This window comes from Mus musculus, chromosome 12 (assembly GCF_000001635.26).
Source record: "Mus musculus strain C57BL/6J chromosome 12, GRCm38.p6 C57BL/6J".
Classification (NCBI taxonomy): Eukaryota; Metazoa; Chordata; class Mammalia; order Rodentia; family Muridae; genus Mus; species Mus musculus.
In genome coordinates, this window is record NC_000078.6 from 116,592,147 (window position 1) to 116,611,338 (window position 19,192).

The following is a 19,192-nucleotide window of genomic DNA, read 5'->3' on the forward strand; positions in this document are numbered from 1 at the left end:
GTTAAACTCTCTGGAAATCCTCCTATGTCCGGAGGTATGTTTCCACTGAGATTCTTACAAAAGTGTAGCCAGTAAGTACAGTTATGATCATGGTGGCCAGGGAAACAGTTGTTCATGCTGGAGTGCACCATGTTAGGGACTCCTCAGGCACTGTGTGGTCTAGCTCACCCAGTGTCAGAAGTCATAGTCGGAGTGCTGTTAATCACATCCTCACCCCCACAAAGGCAAATCTTAAAGACAGGACTCCTTGTCCTCAGGTTACTCTTGGGGGGCGGGGGCGGGATTTGGGGAGGAGCCAGCACAATATAATTCAGGCCTGGCCTTGGCCAATGCTCTTTCTCCTGCCGTTAGAGCTTTGAGTAGATCACATTTTTTTGTTTTTGGTTTTTTATTTTTGTTTTTTGAGACAGGGTTTCTCTGTATAGCCCTGGCTGTCCTGGAACTCACTTTGTAGACCAGGCTGACCTCGAACTCAGAAATCCGCCTGCTTCTGCCTCCCTAGTACTGGGATCAAAGGCGTGCGCCACCACGCCTGGAGAGTAGATCACATTTTGACACACTCATTTTAGTAGCAACTTTGGTCTCCATCTTGCCCTGTAGGTATCATGCAAAGCCCTGTTCTTTCTGCTTCCTTCCCTGCTGTGTGTTCTCAGATGAGAAGGCTTGAGGACAGTCTGAAACCATGGTCACCTGGAAGCCACCAGGGAATAGCAGGAAAGCTTCTGGGGGTGGGCAGACCTTCTACCCACATCAGAATCCCCTTGTCTGCAGAGAGCCAGCCTTGAGGAGACACTGGGGCCTGAGCCACTTATGGACCCCACAGCAGGATGTCTTGTCTATTCTCAGCAAAGTCAGGGGCAGGTCTGTAAATGCCCCAGTTGATGCTTTGTGGAGGGCTGGTATCTGACAGAAACAGGTGACCCTACCCCCCTCCAGACTTAGCTTCTTGTCCAGGTGCTACGACTGTCTTCTTGGAGCCCTTCTGCCCACCTGTCTCCTATAAGCCAACCACCTCTTTCCCTGACCAGCCTGGAGAGTCAGGATGTAGTCAGGCACTTCTGTCTCTGACAGGCCTGTCTCTGTCTGAGCAGTTAGTATTGGCTGAGGTGAGCAGAGCAGCCTGCCTAGGACTGCTTATTTTCTGCCTTTAGGAAGGCTCTTCTGCAGGGGTAGAGCATCATGTCTGTTCCCAGGCACACAGGCAGAGTGAATGTAGAGGAGATAGGTTGTGGGATTTCAGAGATTTCTGCTAGTCTGTCACCTCTGTGGTGAATCTGGCATCCTGCGTAAGGTGCTTCTTGGTATTCTCTTACTAACAGGAGAGGCAGCAAGGACCAACTTTATAAAAAGAAAGTGTCCACCTATAGTACCCCGGAGCTCTTGACTCTAGCTGCATATGTATCAAAAGATGGCCTAGTCGGCCATCACTGGAAAGAGAGGCCCATTGGACACACAAACTTTATATGCCCCAGAACAGGGGAACGCCAGGGCCAAAAAGGGGGAGTGGGCGGGTAGGGGAGTGGGGGTGGGTGGGTATGGGGGACTTTTGGTATAGCATTGGAAATGTAAATGAGCTAAATACCTAATAAAAAATGGAAAGGAAAAAAAAAAAAGACTGCAGTTAAGACCCAGGATTAAACCTCTAGCGATAAAAAAAAAAAAAAAAAAAAAAAAAGAAAGTGTCCGTCATCAACATTTTCTCCCTCGGGTTTATCATGGACAACTTAAAAAACAAACTATGCAAATATGTCTATGCCCTCATGCAAAGAGAAACTGTCTGCTGTGTGCCCTGGCAGACGTCTTTTGTGCACATGATTGTACGTGATGTCAGGCACCACTTCCTGGTATGTGCTGTTACAGATCTGGGTGCACTCATTGGTCCCTGGGGTGTGCTCCCCAATAGAAACCCGAAGAGCCCAGGTGTGAGACATAAAGAGTATAGTAGCTCTGGTGTGATCACTAGACTGTTTCACTCCCGAATTCCAATTAATCAAACCCAAAAAGGATGGAAATTAATTACTGAGTTAAACCATGTGAGGCTAAGTCTAATTTGGCATATTAACTGGAAAAGCTCTTTAATTCTGTGCCTTGGCATTAATGCCTAGATATGAATTGTGGTAGATTCAGCTCCTTCTAAAACGTCCATGCCTCATCCCACATACTCTGGTGGCGAGGATGGCCTGGGCCACTTGGCTCTGAAGACTGTGTTTCTCCTCTTTCAAGGATGTCTTGTCAGGAGTTTGCTGGGTGGGTGGGTGGGTGGGGAAGTAGAGGGAATGCGACCACGTTCACACCCCCTCTGCTCTTCCTTGTCAGTATTTATAGCTCCGTGCTGAGGAAGCCATGCTGCACAGCGGCATGTTTTATCATTCTCCAGGGTGGCTGGCAGCATCACCATAGAGTGAAGCAGATTGCCCTGCAGAAGCAGGGTTGCACTCTCTGCTGGGTTGCACTCTCTGCTGGGTCGCACTCTCTGCTGCTGCCTGCCAGGCTGTCCAGACCACTGAGAGCACACAGCGTTCACGGAGCACGTACTCACCCCACCTCCCTGCAACTCCAGTGCCACGAGTCTTTGTGAAACTGCATTTCCTTATACATTCTGGGCTGGCAGTTGGTGGGTTGTGAGCAGTGGAGGACAGTACTTCCTGTGTTGGCACTGTTGTGTCACAGTGACCTCACTGGTGACTTTGCGACAAAAATGACAAACACCAGAGAGATGGTGAATTTCATTGTTCTAAAATGGAGGCTCATCCAGGTTCTACATGCAGCCTAAGTCTTAGGAATTCAAGATCTTTCCTAAGCTGGGTATTAGGGACAGAAGTCTGAACACCAGGCCCAGGCGTCTGTGCAATGAGCCCTTGGTTGGTGTCCGATCCCCAAAACTCTTCCGTTGACTGTCTTACCAACACCGTTTCAGACTGTAATGCAGTTTTGTAGGCTCGGTTCCCAGAAACACCACCACATGGTATATGCATTCAACTTGGATTTTCACATTGCAGTTGCTATTTGCAATACAATTCACACTATACAGCTATTTGGATCTCATACCCGGAAGAAGTCAGAGAAATTGTTAGGAGAGGTATGCAATTGATTTTCGTCAACTGGACATGGCTGTAGACATATTTGGGAAGAGAAAATCTCAGTTGTGGAATTAGATGGCCTGTGGGCATGTCTGTGGGAGACTATCTTGACTGCTAATTGATGTAGGAAGGCCAAGTCTATTCTGGGTGGTGTCACCCTTCCTTGGCAGGTAGCCTGTGCTGTATAAAATAGGTGGCTGAGTAAGCTAGGGGGAGCAAGCCAGTAAGTAGTATTCCTTCATGGTTTCTGATCTACATTCCTGCCTTGGCTTTCCCTAGTGATGGGCTGCATCCTGTGAGACATAGAAACTCTTTCCTTGCCCAGCTGTCTTTGGGTGGACTTTTAAACACAGCAACAAAAAGCAAACTCAGGCAGAGTTGGTATCAGAGATGGGATACTGCAAAGAAAAGCATAGCTGTGTTGCTTCATGGGAGGATTGTAGAAGCATTTTGGTCTTTGGTCTGGAAAAACCATTGAGTGCTGAGAGCTTAATGGGGTACTTATAGAAGCTTGTAAGGTAAAATGCTGAGGAAAAAGCAAGCCAGTACATGCATGCGCAACCCCAGCCATCCCCTAGCCATCCTCAGAGTGTGGGATGACAGACAAGCTGCCTTGGGAAGGTTCAGAGAGAGTCTTCAGAGAGAGTCTGAGAGCCTCTCAAAGGCTCTTTCAAGGTGTCCACATGACATTTTGTATTAAGAATCTGAGGAAGTGAAACTCGCGCTTCACAGAGGCAATAGATACTGGTTAGCTGGGGCTGAAGAATCAGCTGTGGTTAGTAAAAGACCAGCATCCGTTAGGTAAAATCTTCTGGGAAGTGTTTCTCCAGGGTCAGCACATAGGACCTGTGATCTGCTATGGGAGATGATAAGGCTGCCCATCAAGCTGGTAGCAGAACTTGGCAAGTATGTGTAAGAGTCTCCCATGTGTATTGGTTTTGAAGGCATGAAGGTGTCATGAGGACCAGGTTGAGGTTTAGCACCGTGTGGCAGAGTTGGGGTTTTGCTGAAGAGGGGCTGGGAGAGAACATCAGATCAGTGAGGGTACAGCCTCAGTAGTAGTAGAAACCCCAGCATTGAAGGGGTCATGGAGAAAAGCTGAAGTTTGGCAAAATGTGGTCGAGTCAAAGTCCTTAAAGAAGCCAGGGGAGGCCACAGGAGATGGTGTAACCTTGGTGGCAGTGGAGACTCCAGAATGTTGGAGATACCAGAATTGTGGGCTGACCACCAAGGATAGCAGCAGGTGTGTAGTAGAGCCACCTTGAACCTACAAAACAAGTTGTGTGTGTGTGTGCTTGCGTGCATGTGCACACATGTGTATGTGTGTCCGTGTGTCTATTTGTGTGCATGTGTGTTGTTGCATGTGTGTGTGAGCGTGTATGGATGTGTATGTGTGTATTTATGTGCACAACGTGCACATGTGTGTGCATGTATTTGTGCCTGTGTATGTGTGTCCGTGTGTGTGAGCATGTACACACATGTGTGTGTATGCATGCATGAATGTGTATGTATATGCGTGTGTGTGTGTGTGTGTGTACGAGTGTGTGTGGTGGATGGCAGAGCCAGAGAAAAGAGACTGCCCAAGCCCTTTGGAGCCCAGAAGGTCATTAGTGAGTTGGGGTGTCTTTGACAAAGGTCAAAGCCAGGGAGTGCCATCCAGTAAGCAATATTCCTTCATGGTTTCTGCCTCAAGCTCCTCTCTTGGCTCCCTCTGAAGTCAGAACCTTCAAGTCAGATAAATCTTTTTCTCCCTGAGCTGTTTGGTCAGTGTTTTATCACAGCGGTGCAAAACCAGCTAGGATGAGGTGAGCCCAGATAAGCCTGCACCCACTCTTCTCTCCACGCTTGACTGCGGCTGTGACGTCAGTAGCTAGAAGCTCCTTCCTCCTTGGCTTCCCTGCCATGAGCGACTGAAACTTGAACTTGTGAGTCACTTATTGGCAGGCTATTTCATCATAGCAACAGGAAAGAAACCAGGAAGTAAGAAAAAGCAAATTAAGAATAAGTCTTCGGCGCTGCTCACAGGCTCGGCATTGGCGGTTCGGGCTCGGCTCGGCGTCTGGGGTATGAGGGCCCTGCAAACCCGAGGCTTCGTCTCGGACTTGATGGAGAGCATGGATACGGGCGCTGGCTAAATCCGAGAAGCTGGTAGAGCCTTCGGAAAACGAGAAAAGGCTGAAGAGGATCGGTACTTCCGAGAGAAGGCTAGAGAACAGCTGGCTGCCCTGAAAAAAACACCATGAAAATGAGGTTGACCACCATTCGAAGGAGATAGAGCGTCTGCAGAAGCAAATTGAATGCCGTGAGAAGATTAAACACCTAAAGTGTGGTCATTGAATGCATGCAGCCAGTCCCTCACAGAGAGGCCTGTTTCATTCCCCACTTCTGTAGAGACATTGTTTTAAATGATTAATATTTGGTCTGTGTGCTACTAACAGATAATAAACTATCACTAGGAAAAACAAAAAAAAGAAGAAGTCTTAAGATTTCCTAGGAAGTACAGGATAGCCCAGAGAGATAAGCCCACATCTAGTATAGAGTGACGCAAGAATGGAGGACAGTCAGCATGCGGGTGACTGGATCTGTGTTCCCAGGAGCAGAAGAGAATTATCACAGAGGGACCGAGGCCTGGGAAAAGTGCCTGCCTAGTACAGTTGCCATGGAGACTATTGACTGGAAGTACAGGCAGGGTGTACACTATCCAAGGTCTCTTCCTTATAGTTGCTTTCCTTAGTGAGACCCTGTTCTGGTGCGCTCCCTCAGTTTCTTCAGGTTGCATAAGTAAGAAATAAGACACACGGGGGCTTACTTGTGCTGTCTGTCTCTCATACTCAGGCTGTGGTCTCACCCCGAGACAGCTCTGATGAAGGAAATGGCCATTCTAGTATGAGGTTAAGCTGAGCACTGTGCTTAGATCAGAAGGGACCTGGTGCCCTCACAGACCTTTGCAGAGGACTTTACATGGCCACTCATGTATCACAGTTCGAGACTGTCCTGAACCTCTGTGGCCCAGGATATCCCTGCTTGCCACAATGGATGTGGAAAGGAAGTGCTTCTACTTCTTTGCTTCTGGGCCTTGAGTTTGAGAAGCTGTCATGTGACCTTACCAACCCCTCCCCTTTCGCCACTGTCCTGAGAGCTTTGCAAGGGCAGCTGCTATCAAGGGGCATAAGATGGCTGAGATCCTAGTGCATGCCACCCTGTCATCGGTGCTTCTCTGAGTCTCACAGACTCCCCTCAAAGCTTGACAAAGCCCAGATGTCCTGGCCTCCCCACCTGCCTTAGGGGACTGCCACCTGCCTGCTCTATGTTGGCAGGACCAGGGACCTTCAAGAGGGTGTGGCTCTCAGTGCTGGGCTGCCTGCCCCCCTGCTCCAGGTGCATTTCCTGTCATACACTTTCCATTTTAGCTCTAATTTCTGGATGAAGTCACCCATATGTCAAATTAACTCCCAAGCCCACCAGTTTTAAACAGGAAGAGATAGGAACTGTGTCACGGAGAAAACTCATTTGCATGCTTTCCACACCTCAAGCTTCCCTGGAGGCGGGCTCCCTCGGGCTGCTACTCACAGCTATCGTTTCTCAAGGAGCCAGTCAGTTATATGCCAGCAGGCTCTCTATAGTCCTTCTAGGGTTCTGGGTTGTGAATCTCCCCATGTATCTGACTTCCAGCCATGGTCATAGTAGCTAGTTAGGAGGAGTGTAGACAGGCAGCTCCTGGGCCCAGCTCACCATGTGGATATGTCTCAGCATCTTCAGATGTGAAACACCTATCCGTGAGACATTTATCTATTTCTGCTATGCAGCATGAGAGCTGAATCAGTTTTCCCACAAAATAGCACATTTAGGAGTGCCTATAGATCTGTGTATCATCTCTCTCTACGATTAAGTTTTGATATGATCAATGACCTGTGGGATTGTGCAAGGAAAGAGAACAGGGCTAAGAGTCACCATGTCCCATGGCTGTCTGCCTCAATCTACCTGGCCACTTTCTGCCAAGTCTGGCCTCATTTGTCTACCTTGGCTAAGTTTGACACCTATCTGGATGCTATCAAGAAGGACATCCTGTTATAAGTGGTACTGGGCCTAGCTAGCAAAAATAAACAGATTGGCCATCAGAAAATGTACTTGAGGGTCATAGTAGAGTAGTTCTAGCTTTGCAAGTTTTTGTCTTTTGGATGCACAAAACCTTTCTTTAAAAAAAAAAAGAAAAAAGATATTTGTAGCCAACTTGTTTTTCAAAAATTAATACTTAAGGTGTGCATTCCATTGGTGACTATTATATTGGTGAGTGTTCTTTTGAAGCTGAGTGTAAATTTTTAATGAGTACACTTCAGGGCCATCTAGACCTCCTGACTTCTCAGGACCAGTGTCCCAGAATGTGTTTTGCAGTTTATAAAGCCCCTGTTGCTAGGGAGTAGGGAAACCTCCATTTCTCCTGGAGCCCGGTTGCCATGGAGATGGTGCTAGATTATGGAGGAAGGAGGGGCAGGGAGTGCACACTTAGTCTCTCTGATTTGCAGTCTTCCTCCAGGGATGAGGGCCTAGGGGCATGAAAAGATGTGCTAGTACCCCTGTGGGTACTTGTTTCCTCTAAAGCCCACCCAAGGCTCTGATGTAGACACACCTTGACACAGTGTCTTTGTAGGATGTGTTGTTTAATGAGAGCAGTGGCTTGTTGCCAGAAGGACATTTTGTTTTTGTTGGTGGTATTGTTTGCCACTTCTTCGTAGGATTATGAGTTATGCTTGCTGCAATACTAGAAAAATCTGCTAAGTCCTTATGTAATTTTGATTCATTTTGCTAAGGGCATTGGGTCCCTGTGATCACCAAGCTGTTAATATTTTCATCCATGACCAAAAGACTCAATGATTAATGAGTATTGATGCCGTAGCTCAGAAAGCACACAAAGCCTCTGCTACTAAAGCAGACTATTGCAGTACGTGTCGGGACAGAGGATTCTGTGTAGCATTCTCTCCTAGGCATATAAGTGACAGCCAGCGTGTGACAGCTGGCTCTCTGCAGGGTTGCTACGGTCACCCCATGATTTAATTGTATGAATCTTCCCACATAGGTGACTCCCAACCATAGTATGACCTCACAGCAGCTGAGGAAGAGGACTGTAGACAGACAGCCTCTGGACCCAGTACATGCTGTGACTGAGCCGTGGGCATCTCAGATGTGCAGTTACTATCTAAGGGACATCTGTTTATGGCACCTTTGGAAGTATAGTTCCAAGGGAATTGGCATTTGTGCACTGTGAGTCAACTGGAGGAGAGGGGTCTATGTGGCACTGACTTCTGTGTACCACTCACTCTGAGTTTCTGGCTGAGAGGATGAGAGCAGAGTTAAGCTGGAACTTGTTTTAGACTCTCCTGGGTCCCAGTGTTCCTGGTCTACTCTAGAGCTGTGCCAACACACAGTTATATACTGAAGGGTCAATGGGCGTTAACCTCACGTGTTCACTGGGGTTCCATATGTATTATTGTTTAGATTCTGCTGCGTCGTGAGCTGGGCAGGGCAGGCATGGTTCTTACTTGCCAGAAAGCAAACTCTACCTCTTAGATGTTCATTGTTAGTGACACGCTGGCAGAATCCTACCCAGACACAAATGATAAGGGATTTTCTGGTTCTTCCTTTGACAAAACTCCCTCCTTGCTTTGCAAAGGCCATAGGATTAATGTGGGAAAATGTACATGTGTGTGTATGTGTGCATGCACGCGTGTGTACATGCACGTTTGTGAAGATCACAGCCACCTTTACTCTTTCCTTCTGCGTTAGTTATGATGTGGCAGAGAGGAGTGATTATTTACATGTTCTGGATTAGTTACTTTCCTGTTGCTACAACAGAATATCTGACAAAGCAACTCAGGGAAGGAAGAGTGAGTTTTGGCTCAGGGTGAAGATGCAGAGTTCCCCATGGTGGAGAAGGCTTGGCTGCAGGAATTCAGTCAGTCAAAAGGCAGACCATGATGAATTATTTTGCTTAGCTTTTCTTTTTGCTTCTTATTCAGTCCAGGATCCTAAGAATGGTACTGTCCACATTTAGGTTAGATCTTTCCAGACCAGTTAACCTAATTTAGAAACTTTTTCAAAAGTTGTGGCCAGAGATTTGTTTTCAATGGTGATTATATTCAAGTTAGCAATCAGGATTGACCACACAGACTCCTTTAGTGCTTACATGAGGAGTGACAAGACATACACACACACACACAAATACACACACACACACACATGCACACATACACTTACACACACATACACACACGTGCACACACATGCACGCAGACACAAATGCATGCACACTTGTGTGCACTGATGCACATACACATATGTACACACACATATGCACAAACACACTCACACAGGCACATTCACACACACCTCTCCACATGCATGCATACACATACACACATGTACTATCTCCAAGAACAGCTGCTGGGCTGGAGATGGGAATGCAGCAAACTGAAGCGTCTTGTGAGTGTCATGTGTTATCCTTTTCTCTTGAAAAGATGAGTTTGAACAGGTGGAATGAATCAGTCCTGATACCTTTAAGGCAGAGAGATTAGCTAGCTCACTAATTTGGGAAGTGTTCTTTCTTTGTTGCTTTAATATTCAGGAGTAAGAGAAACGCTTTGTGTTCAGGGGTGGGGTGGACCACTTCCTCACCTCCTTATTCATTGGGCTTGAAATCAGTTGTGTGGACCTTGACATTCTGGGCAAGTTCTTCCTCAGACTCACACTGTTGGCAGTTGTCATGAGGGGCCAGGGTGTTTTACTTTTTTGTTTTTTCTCTCCTTATAAAAGGAACAAAACCATTTTTTGTTAGCCTAAAACTGATCGTCCAAAGAAGGAGGGAGATGCCATTGCCTTGAGCATGGAGGACATCGAACCTTTGGCGGTGGTTCCTGGCTCCTCCCCAAGCTGCCTGACCAGATTTCTCTGGCTGTTACCCTGGGCCCAATCAAATCATGCAGGAGTCGGATTGTCAAAGGCCAGGTCCCCAATTTTCTGAGCAGTGTTAAATGGTGAAAGAATTGGAGCAGCAGGGAATGAATGGAAGCCTCCTAGCAGCGTTGTCTCCAGGCCAAAGTCCAAACAGACTCACTAAGTCTGATGAGGACCAGGGTTTAAGTCCATCTTTGCCAACAGAGACCCTTTCCATGGACACTCAGTGTCTCCAGGATATTTGTAGGGCTAGGCCCCACATCTGTGAGTGACCCAGTGTCTCCTGCCCACCCAGCAAGCCGCCTCATCCAATTTTAAGATTGTATGTGGCACAGGATCTATGGAGACAGGCCTTGCCCTGGTGTTTCAGCAGTTTTACACCATGATATGCTTCAGTTAGTAACGACGGGTTGTGTTGAGCTTGTCTACCTTGAGTTACCATTGCCGTTCCCTCCTTTATGTAAGTTTGCTTTGTTTGTTGCTGGAGAAGTTCCATTGGTGACGATGCCAAGTATTGAGTTCTGCATGTTGGTTTCTCACACTGGCTCCTCTGACTTTTCAAAGGTGAGAAGGGCAGCATATGTGGTAAGTTCTCCCCAGCTTCCCTAAGATTCTAAAAATGTAGAAATGAGAAAAATAAAAACATATAAGAATCATTGTATCCCATGCTCCACTTTTAGAATGCGTAGCTGCTATTTCTAGGGGTCCCTTCTAGTCTAAGTTCTTTGGCCAGAAAGAATGAAGTTTATGATATTTCCCCTGCTTGTTGACATAGAAAGCTATCATCATATTTTAGTATAACCTTTATGCAAATGGAATTCTTTTATGTCTGCTTTGTTATTTTCCCAGACCCCAGTATGATGACAGTAGGGGAATTCGGATTACAATTTTTCATGCTTCATGGTATGAAGAGCTGTTCTTGGCCTCCTCGGTGATCTGGGAGGCTTTGCTGCTGTTCTTGTTTGTTTGAGGGGATGGGGATTTGCTCAAATGATGTTAAAAGCAGGATACTCTACTACAGACGAGGGTGTGTCAACTCACATTTGTTTCTCTATCCTTAACAAACAAACAAACAAACAAACAAAGAACCCAAAGCACAGTCAATATAACTAGACCCCAAACCATGCAGCTTTTAAGTCTGTTCCGTGTGGAATGCTATGCTCATTTTATAAACTGCACCCCTGGTGTGTACCTGGGCACATGGTTGTGATCTCTAGGTCCAAATACAGTGAATGGGCCAGAAGTCAGAAGCTCTACCTCCACCCTTCAATAGGAAGTCACTTCTCTTATTTCTCACCTGTAAAAGAAGCTTTGGCTGCCCACTAGAAATATGTGCCAGCTTTTAGGAAACACAGAAGCCTAGGTTCCAAAGAGCACAATGAAGTCACAATCTCTAGGGTGAGCACAGCTATGACCTTTCCTTTCCTAATTTTCATAAGATACCAAAGGTGACTAATGAGCATTCAGAGCTGAGACCTGTCAGGTCAGATGTTCTCCACGAAGCCTTCTTACTGTAAAAACTCCTGTGATCTATGTATGCTAAGCTGTCACCATACTTTATGCCAAGAACTCTAAGGCGCAGAGAGTGGGCATGAGCTCTTGTTGTGACTTCTATGGTTTTTAGCATGCACATCATTAGCATGGATGATATTTCTCTGTGGATATGCAAATCAACGCAAATGAGCACATTACCATTGAAGACTTTGCAAATTGCAATGCAAAATTGATTTAGGTAAATAACCCTACCCTGACAGTAATCTATGTTTTGTTATTAAGAATATTAGCCTAGGCTGATGGTGGTGACGCATGCCTTTAATCCCAGCACTTGGGAGGCAGAGGCAGGCAGATTTCTGAGTTTGAGGCCAGCCTGGTCTACAAAGTGAGTTTCAGGACAGCCAAGACTACACAGAGAAACCTGTCTCAAAAACAAAACAAAACAAAACAAAATAAAAAACAAAAAACAGAAAAGAATATTAGCCAAAATATTGAAAGACTATAAAAATGCTACAAATTATTACAAACGTTTTATTAAAAAACTTAACCTGTTTTGGAGATTTCATATGCATTATTTCATTGGAACTATTTGAGGAGAAATTCAGGATAGATCTGGACAGGACTGGGTGGGAAGGTGGTGTTTCTCCAACAAAATTATGTGATGGATTTATTCAGTATCTAAATGTAACAGGAAAGGGGGCCTGGGTAGCTTAGGAGCTGCTTATAACCACATAGCTAGTTAGATGGGTTCCAGATTCACACAGATGTTGTTTGCCTCTGATCTGTAATCTGAGCTACGGTCTCTACATACCTGTGTTCTCCTAAGTGAGCTATTTAACGTTTTAGAAACTCAACTTCTTTTTCTCTAAACTGACAGTAATACCTTTTATCCAATAGTTGGCGATCATGTCATAAAGACTGTAGTAGAAGGCCCGGTGTGGTGGCGCATGCCTTTAGTCCCAGCACTTGGGAGGCAGAGGTAGGTGGATTTCTGAGTTCAAGGCCAGCCTAGTCTACAAAGTGAGTTCCAGGACAGCCAGGGCTACACAGAGAAACCCTGTCTTGAAAAACCAAAAAACCAAAAAAAAAAAAAAAAAAAAAAAAAAAGAAAAAGAGAAAAAAAAAAAGACTGTAGTAGAAGTCAGCATACAGATGAAAATGACATAGCAGCTGTGACGGTGACCAGGATGATGGTGTGATGCCAAGGAAAGAGATGCCAGGGGTGATGACACTGGCGATGGTGGTTGTGACAACAACCATGATGATGATGATGACAACCATGATGATGATGATGGCGACCACAGTTATGGTTATGATGATGAGGGAAGGGATGGAGACTTTGGTGATTATGGTGACTCTAATGATGGTGGTGATGATGATGATGATGATGGTCACAGTTATGGTTGTGATATTGATCATGATGTCAGTGACAGCAATGATGGTGAATGAATGATAAAGAGGAAGGTAATGATGGTGGTGACGGTGACAAATCTATGGTCAATGGTGATGCAGCTGGTGGTGACGATATTGATGATAATGACGATGACTTCAATGACAAAGATAACATTGATGGAGGTGAATAATGACAGTAACCATAGTGATGTTGATGATGACCACATTGGTGAGGGTGATGATGAGGATGGTGACAGTGGTGATATGATGGTGATATATGGTTGTGACAACATTGTTGATGAAAATGAATTCTTGTTAATGATGACAGCCCTGATAGGAGAAGGAATGAAGAAATGGAACCTGGAGCTAGGAGATCATAGCCCTTTTCATTTCTTAAACTACCACTTTCATTCTCTTATAGTATAAGACTGGGTCTCTTTAATATTAGTGAGGTGGCTAGATCCTCAGAGGGAGCTTGTTAAACTTTGGCACTCCAGACCCTCTTCTAGACTGACCATGTCCATATGCTCTTTTGCATTCTTGGGGTTGGGGGTTACAACTCTCAAATGTGCATCAAAACCCATGATCTCTAAACCCTTTAGATCTAATAGCTTGCAATTATAAGTTCAATCACTGTCCAGATGAGCACTGTAGATAGGACCAGTCGCCAGGGCTCAGTGAATTAGACAACACAGCAGTGTGTTGGACTGATGTAGCCACCACTGTTGCTGATTTTTTTTTTCAGTTAATCTGAGATGCATATAGATTTGTCACATGGGACCTAGATATCAACCTTAAACTCACCCTTCAGTTTCCTGGGTCTGGTTTAGTTGTAGGCATCTCAGAGTCACTTTGTTGGGTGCTGAAAATCCTTTTGGTGTTTGAAAGCATTCTCAGGTCATGTGTATGGATTTTACTTATAAGAAACACAGGCTCGGGGGCTGGTGAGATGGCTCAGTGGGTAAGAGCACCCAACTGCTCTTCCGAAGGTCCAGAGTTCAAATCCCAGCAACCACATGGTGGCTCACAACCATCTGTAACGAAATCTGATGCCCTCTTCTGGTGTGTCTGAAGACAGCTACAGTGTACTTACATATAATAAATAAATAAATCTTTAAAAAAAAAAAAAGAAGAAACACAGGCTCATACAGAAAGGACACTTTTCTCTGAGGATTTTCTGTTTTGAAATCTGCTCTCAGAAGCAATCCAGGAGTCACTTTCTGTTCTCGTACATTTTTAGTCAGTCTCCCCGACAGAAGGTGGGTGAAGCATTTCTTTTATCGATGTCAGATGACGCGTCATTAAGTGAAATTTGAGAACTGGATTGCACATGGACTGCCCCTAGGGACCAGCCATGACAGAACCAGATGTTCTCAGCAAACTGTCACAATGATGGTGTGCCTGCTGACTTGCAGACAGATTTCTATCAACACACAGCTACATTCATGATGATCCTCTGTTTGAGGAGGAGACAGCCTCATAGCAGAGTGGTTTGGATTGGTGGACTTGAATGAGAGTCCTGTCTTGGTCTTTACAGGAAGTTACTTCCCTGGAGGGGATCACCAGGCAACTCAGATTCCATCTCCTTTAAGCCTTTTACTTTAAGGCTCTGCTATTCCTTATGTGACATTTTTACCTAGCTCTTGGAGGATGCTGTGGGAAAGGGATGCCTAGCGCTGGCCTCCTCTCCAGTGACAATCCCATGACAGGAAGAGGCTGTATATTTTTGTCCTATGCTGTTCCCTGTGTTCATGATGTGCTTGTGTGTTCCTGCATGCATGCATCTGTGTGCATACTATGGGCACCTTGAGCAAGTCATCCTCTTGTCAGGGATTTTTAAAAAAAAAAATATTTTGGCTGCACTTCTTGTCAGTTAATGCAAGTTTGAGGGGTGGGGTTACCACTAGGCACTGGTATTTCCCGGACCTACAACTTTTTCCATATGCAGCCTGGGGAGTACCCTGAACTGAGGTCCTACAGTCTCTGGGATGGGTCAGGATCATGTACAGTACCTTAAGAATCTCAAGGACCAGCCCATTTCCCTGCATTCTTCGGGGGAGGAGCACTCACTGTGTTGTTGGGGCAGAAAGGGAAGAGGGCATGCATATACTGCAGGGTGGTGACCATGAGGTTGCACCAATGAGACAGTTGATAGTTTGTTGTGCCGTCTATGCAGGGCAGGATTACCTGGCATAAGGAGGTCTTCAAGGTGCAAAGAAGACATGGAATTCTCTTCCCTTAGAGCATTTTCATTTCATTTTCAACAACATCTTCAAGCTCCAAGCTTTTTAAAATGGAAGACAAGACAGAACAACCCATGTATGGAGACTCCCAGGGGAAGCAGGAAACATGGGCATAGATGGTTGTTCAGACACAGGTGTGACAGTTAGCCTAGTAAAGAAGTTCAAGACATAGGGTGGCTCAGAGGAGGCTCAGCATCCCCAGGATGCAGATCTCATGCTTGGAGCTACCATCTTTATTATTTTTTTTAAATATTTTTTTTTATTTTATGTATATGAGTTCTCTGTAGCTATCTTCACACACACACACACACACACACACACACACACACACACACACACACACACACACACACCTGATGAGGGCATCAAGTCCCATTACAGATGGTTCTGAGCCTCCATGTAGTTGATGGTACTTGAACTCAGGACCTCTGGAAGAGCAGTCATTTCTGAGCCATTTCTCCAGCCCCCATCTTTTTTTCTGGTCTGCGGTGGTGCTGGGCACCTGTGTTCATTGTTACGTTTATTCCTAAGGCGATCAGGTTAATCTGGGCTGAGCTCCCTAGAAAGAAATTCAGTGAAACCTGCCTTACATTCTCAGGTATCTCATGAGGACATGATCTTTCTAGTGCTTCCTTTCTTCCTGTTTTGGTCCTGCCCTCTGTGGACCTGACAGAGACCATCTGTCTGTCAAGCCGCCTTAGTCACCTGGCCTTCCTTCTGCTAGCACCATTAAGTGAACCTATGTCAGGTGAGAGGAACTTTGGTCTGTGTGGTCTCCCTTTCTGTGATTCTCTGGGCCTCGTAGAGTGAGGTGACAACCCCACATATGTTCTGATAAATGCCCTTCAAAAACAAACCCCAAACGGGCTTAATAAATCTATGTCCATCCTCAGAGTGTTGCTTGCCAGACATAAGGAAAGCCATCCTTGGTTATCTACCTTGATGTGGAGGTCCCTGGACTTAAACTATCACATGACGATTCCCCTTGTGATAATTTGATTTCATTTCTTCATATTTCATTTCTTCATATTTCATTGACAGTGTAAGTGATGTAGGGGACAGCTGGATTTTTGAAATGGGCATCCAATCAACTAAATGGAAATCACACAGATACGCCTCTTGACACCGGTAGGTAAATATGGCAAAAAGATTAGTAGTTACTAAAATTCAAAGTCAGTGTGGCATATACCTATATTCCCAGAAATCATGGGGTAAAGGCAGGAAGGTCAGAGTTTAAGTCCACCCCCAACTACAAGGCCAGCCTGGGATACATAAAAATCTGTCTCAAAAAAAAAAAAAAAAAAAAACCTTCTTTTTGGTTTGATATTACCCTGTGCTCAAGATTTTACCAATTCCTTTAACATCATTTTTTTAAAATAAAAGGATGCTTTAATTGTTTCCTTTGTCTGTAGCCACTGTGAGCAGGCGCCTTCCGCTGAATATGAGTCTGTGCATGAAGCCACTGTAGCTTTACACCTGCTGGCAGGTGTCTGCTCAGGGTGTTGGCAGCTCACGTGTTAGCACAGGAACTGTCCTGCATACAGTGGTTCCAATGTTTCAGGAACCAAACCGTGAGCTGACAGGCAAGGTCCAACACTCAGTGTTTCATGAAGGTTTTTTCCCTTTTAATTTTTTTTCCATTTAAAAAGCAATAATTTTGTTATAGGAAATCGGGAGTTGAAGCGAAACAGAAGAGGAGAGATCAGCAGGCTCCTCAGACAACACGTGCACTGCTCATGGTTTCTTTCTAGCATTTTTCTACCCTTGGATATGTTTCATGCATTTTATAAATACACAGTTGTCACAATTCCCCCTTTAAATTATGGAATTATTTTCCTATGAATTTCACGCTCTTCCAAAAAAATTTTAAAAATAGGTTAAATAACTTTGTTTTCTGAAATCAAAGCCATAACTGCCTCTTGGAAAAATATATTTATGTATTCATTCCCTAGTGCTGGGGTAAAACACCCCGAGTAAAGCAGCTTAGGGGAGGAAGAAGTTATTTCCACTCACAGTTCAAGGTTCATCCTATCATGGTGGAGGAGTCAGGGTGGAAGGAGCTTGAAGCAGCTGGTCACACTGAAACCAGGAAGAGAGTGATGGATGCAGGTTGTCTAGCTCTCTTTTCCATTTAATACAATTCAGAATTCTAGCCAGGGAATGGTGCCACCCACGGTGGATAGGTCTCATCTCAACTAATGTAACCAAGGTATTGTCAGATACCATTCCCCACCTGAGCCACATATTCCATGTAATTCTAGATTCTGTTGTTGACAATTAGAACTGTTATACTCAGATACTCTTTTTTTTCTAGTATGACATGTAAGGCTTTATTTTCCCTGTAAATGGGAAACAATAAAGATTGAGATGGACAATACTAAGCTACAAGACATAAAAATAAATGACCAGTTTTTTTTTTGTTAATGATATTTTATTTTTTTTATTAGGTATTTAGCTCATTTACATTTCCAATGCTATACCAAAAGTCCCCCATACCCACCCACCCCCCACTCCCCTGCCCACCCACTCCCCCTTTTTGGCCCTGGCGTTCCCCTGTCCTGGGGCATATAAAGTTTGCAAGTCCAATGGGCCTCTCTTTCCAGTGATGGCCGACTAGGCCATCTTTTGATATATATGCAGCTAGAGTCAAGAGCTCTGGGGTACTGGTTAGTTCATAATGTTGTTCCACCTATAGGGTTGCAGATCCCTTTAGCTCCTTGGGTACTTTCTCTAGCTCCTCCATTGGGAGCCCTGTGATCCATCTAATAGCTGACTGAGAGCATCCACTTCTGTGTTTGCTAGGCCCCGGCATAGTATCACAAGAGACAGCTACATCTGGGTCCTTTCAATAAAATCTTGCTAGTGTATGCAATGGTGTCAGCGTTTGGATGCTGATTATGGGGTGGATCCCTGGATATGGCAGTCTCTACATGATCCATCCTTTCATCTCAGCTCCAAACTTTGTCTCTGTAACTCCTTCCATGGGTGTTTTGTTCCCAAATCTAAGGAGGGGCATACTGTCCACACTTCAGGCTTCATTCTTCTTGAGTTTCATGTGTTTAGCAAATTATATCTTATATCTTGGGTATCCTAGGTTTGGGGCTAATATCCACTTATCAGTGAGTACATATTGTGTGAGTTTCTTTGTGAATGTGTTACCTCACTCAGGATGATGCCCTCCAGGTCCATCCATTTGGCTAGGAATTTCATAAATTCATTCTTTTTAATAGCTGAGTAGTACTCCATTGTGTAGATGTACCACATTTTCTGTATCCATTCCTCTGTTGAGGGGCATCTAGGTTCTTTCCAGCTTCTGGCTATTATAAATAAGGCTGCTATGAACATAGTGGAGCATGTGTCCTTCTTACCAGTTGGGGCATCTTCTGGATATATGCCCAGGAGAGGTATTGCTGGATCCTCCGGTAGTACTATGTCCAGTTTTCTGAGGAACCGCCAGACTGATTTCCAGAGTGGTTGTACAAGCCTGCACTCCCACCAACAATGGAGGAGTGTTCCTCTTTCTCCACATCCACGCCAGCATCTGCTGTCACCTGAATTTTTGATCTTAGCCATTCTGACTGGTGTGAGGTGGAATCTCAGGGTTGTTTTGATTTGCATTTCCCTGATGATTAAGGATGTTGAACATTTTTTCAAGTGCTTCTCTGCCATTCGGTATTCCTCAGGTGAGAAATCTTTGTTCAGTTCTGAGCCCCATTTTTTAATGGGGTTATTTGATTTTCTGAAGTCCACCTTCTTGAGTTCTTTATATATGTTGGATATTAGTCCCCTATCTGATTTAGGATAGGTAAAGATCCTTTCCCAATCTGTTGGTGGTCTTTTTGTCTTATTGACGGTGTCTTTTGCCTTGCAGAAACTTTGGAGTTTCATTAGGTCCCATTTGTCAATTCTCGATCTTACAGCACAAGCCATTGCTGTTCTGTTCAGGAATTTTTCCCCTGTGCCCATATCTTCAAGGCTTTTCCCCACTTTCTCCTCTATAAGTTTCAGTGTCTCTGGTTTTATGTGAAGTTCCTT

At 45.0% G+C, this 19,192-nt stretch overlaps 1 protein-coding gene and 1 pseudogene across 2 annotated transcripts in view; both read left to right on the plus strand.

Annotated features, from left to right (window-relative positions):
* The window catches only part of Ptprn2 (protein tyrosine phosphatase, receptor type, N polypeptide 2), a 792,473-nt gene that overhangs the window by 106,452 nt on the left and 666,829 nt on the right, over positions 1 to 19,192 (plus strand). The window lies entirely within an intron of this gene.
* Positions 5,103 to 5,540, plus strand: Gm17807 (predicted gene, 17807; annotated as a pseudogene).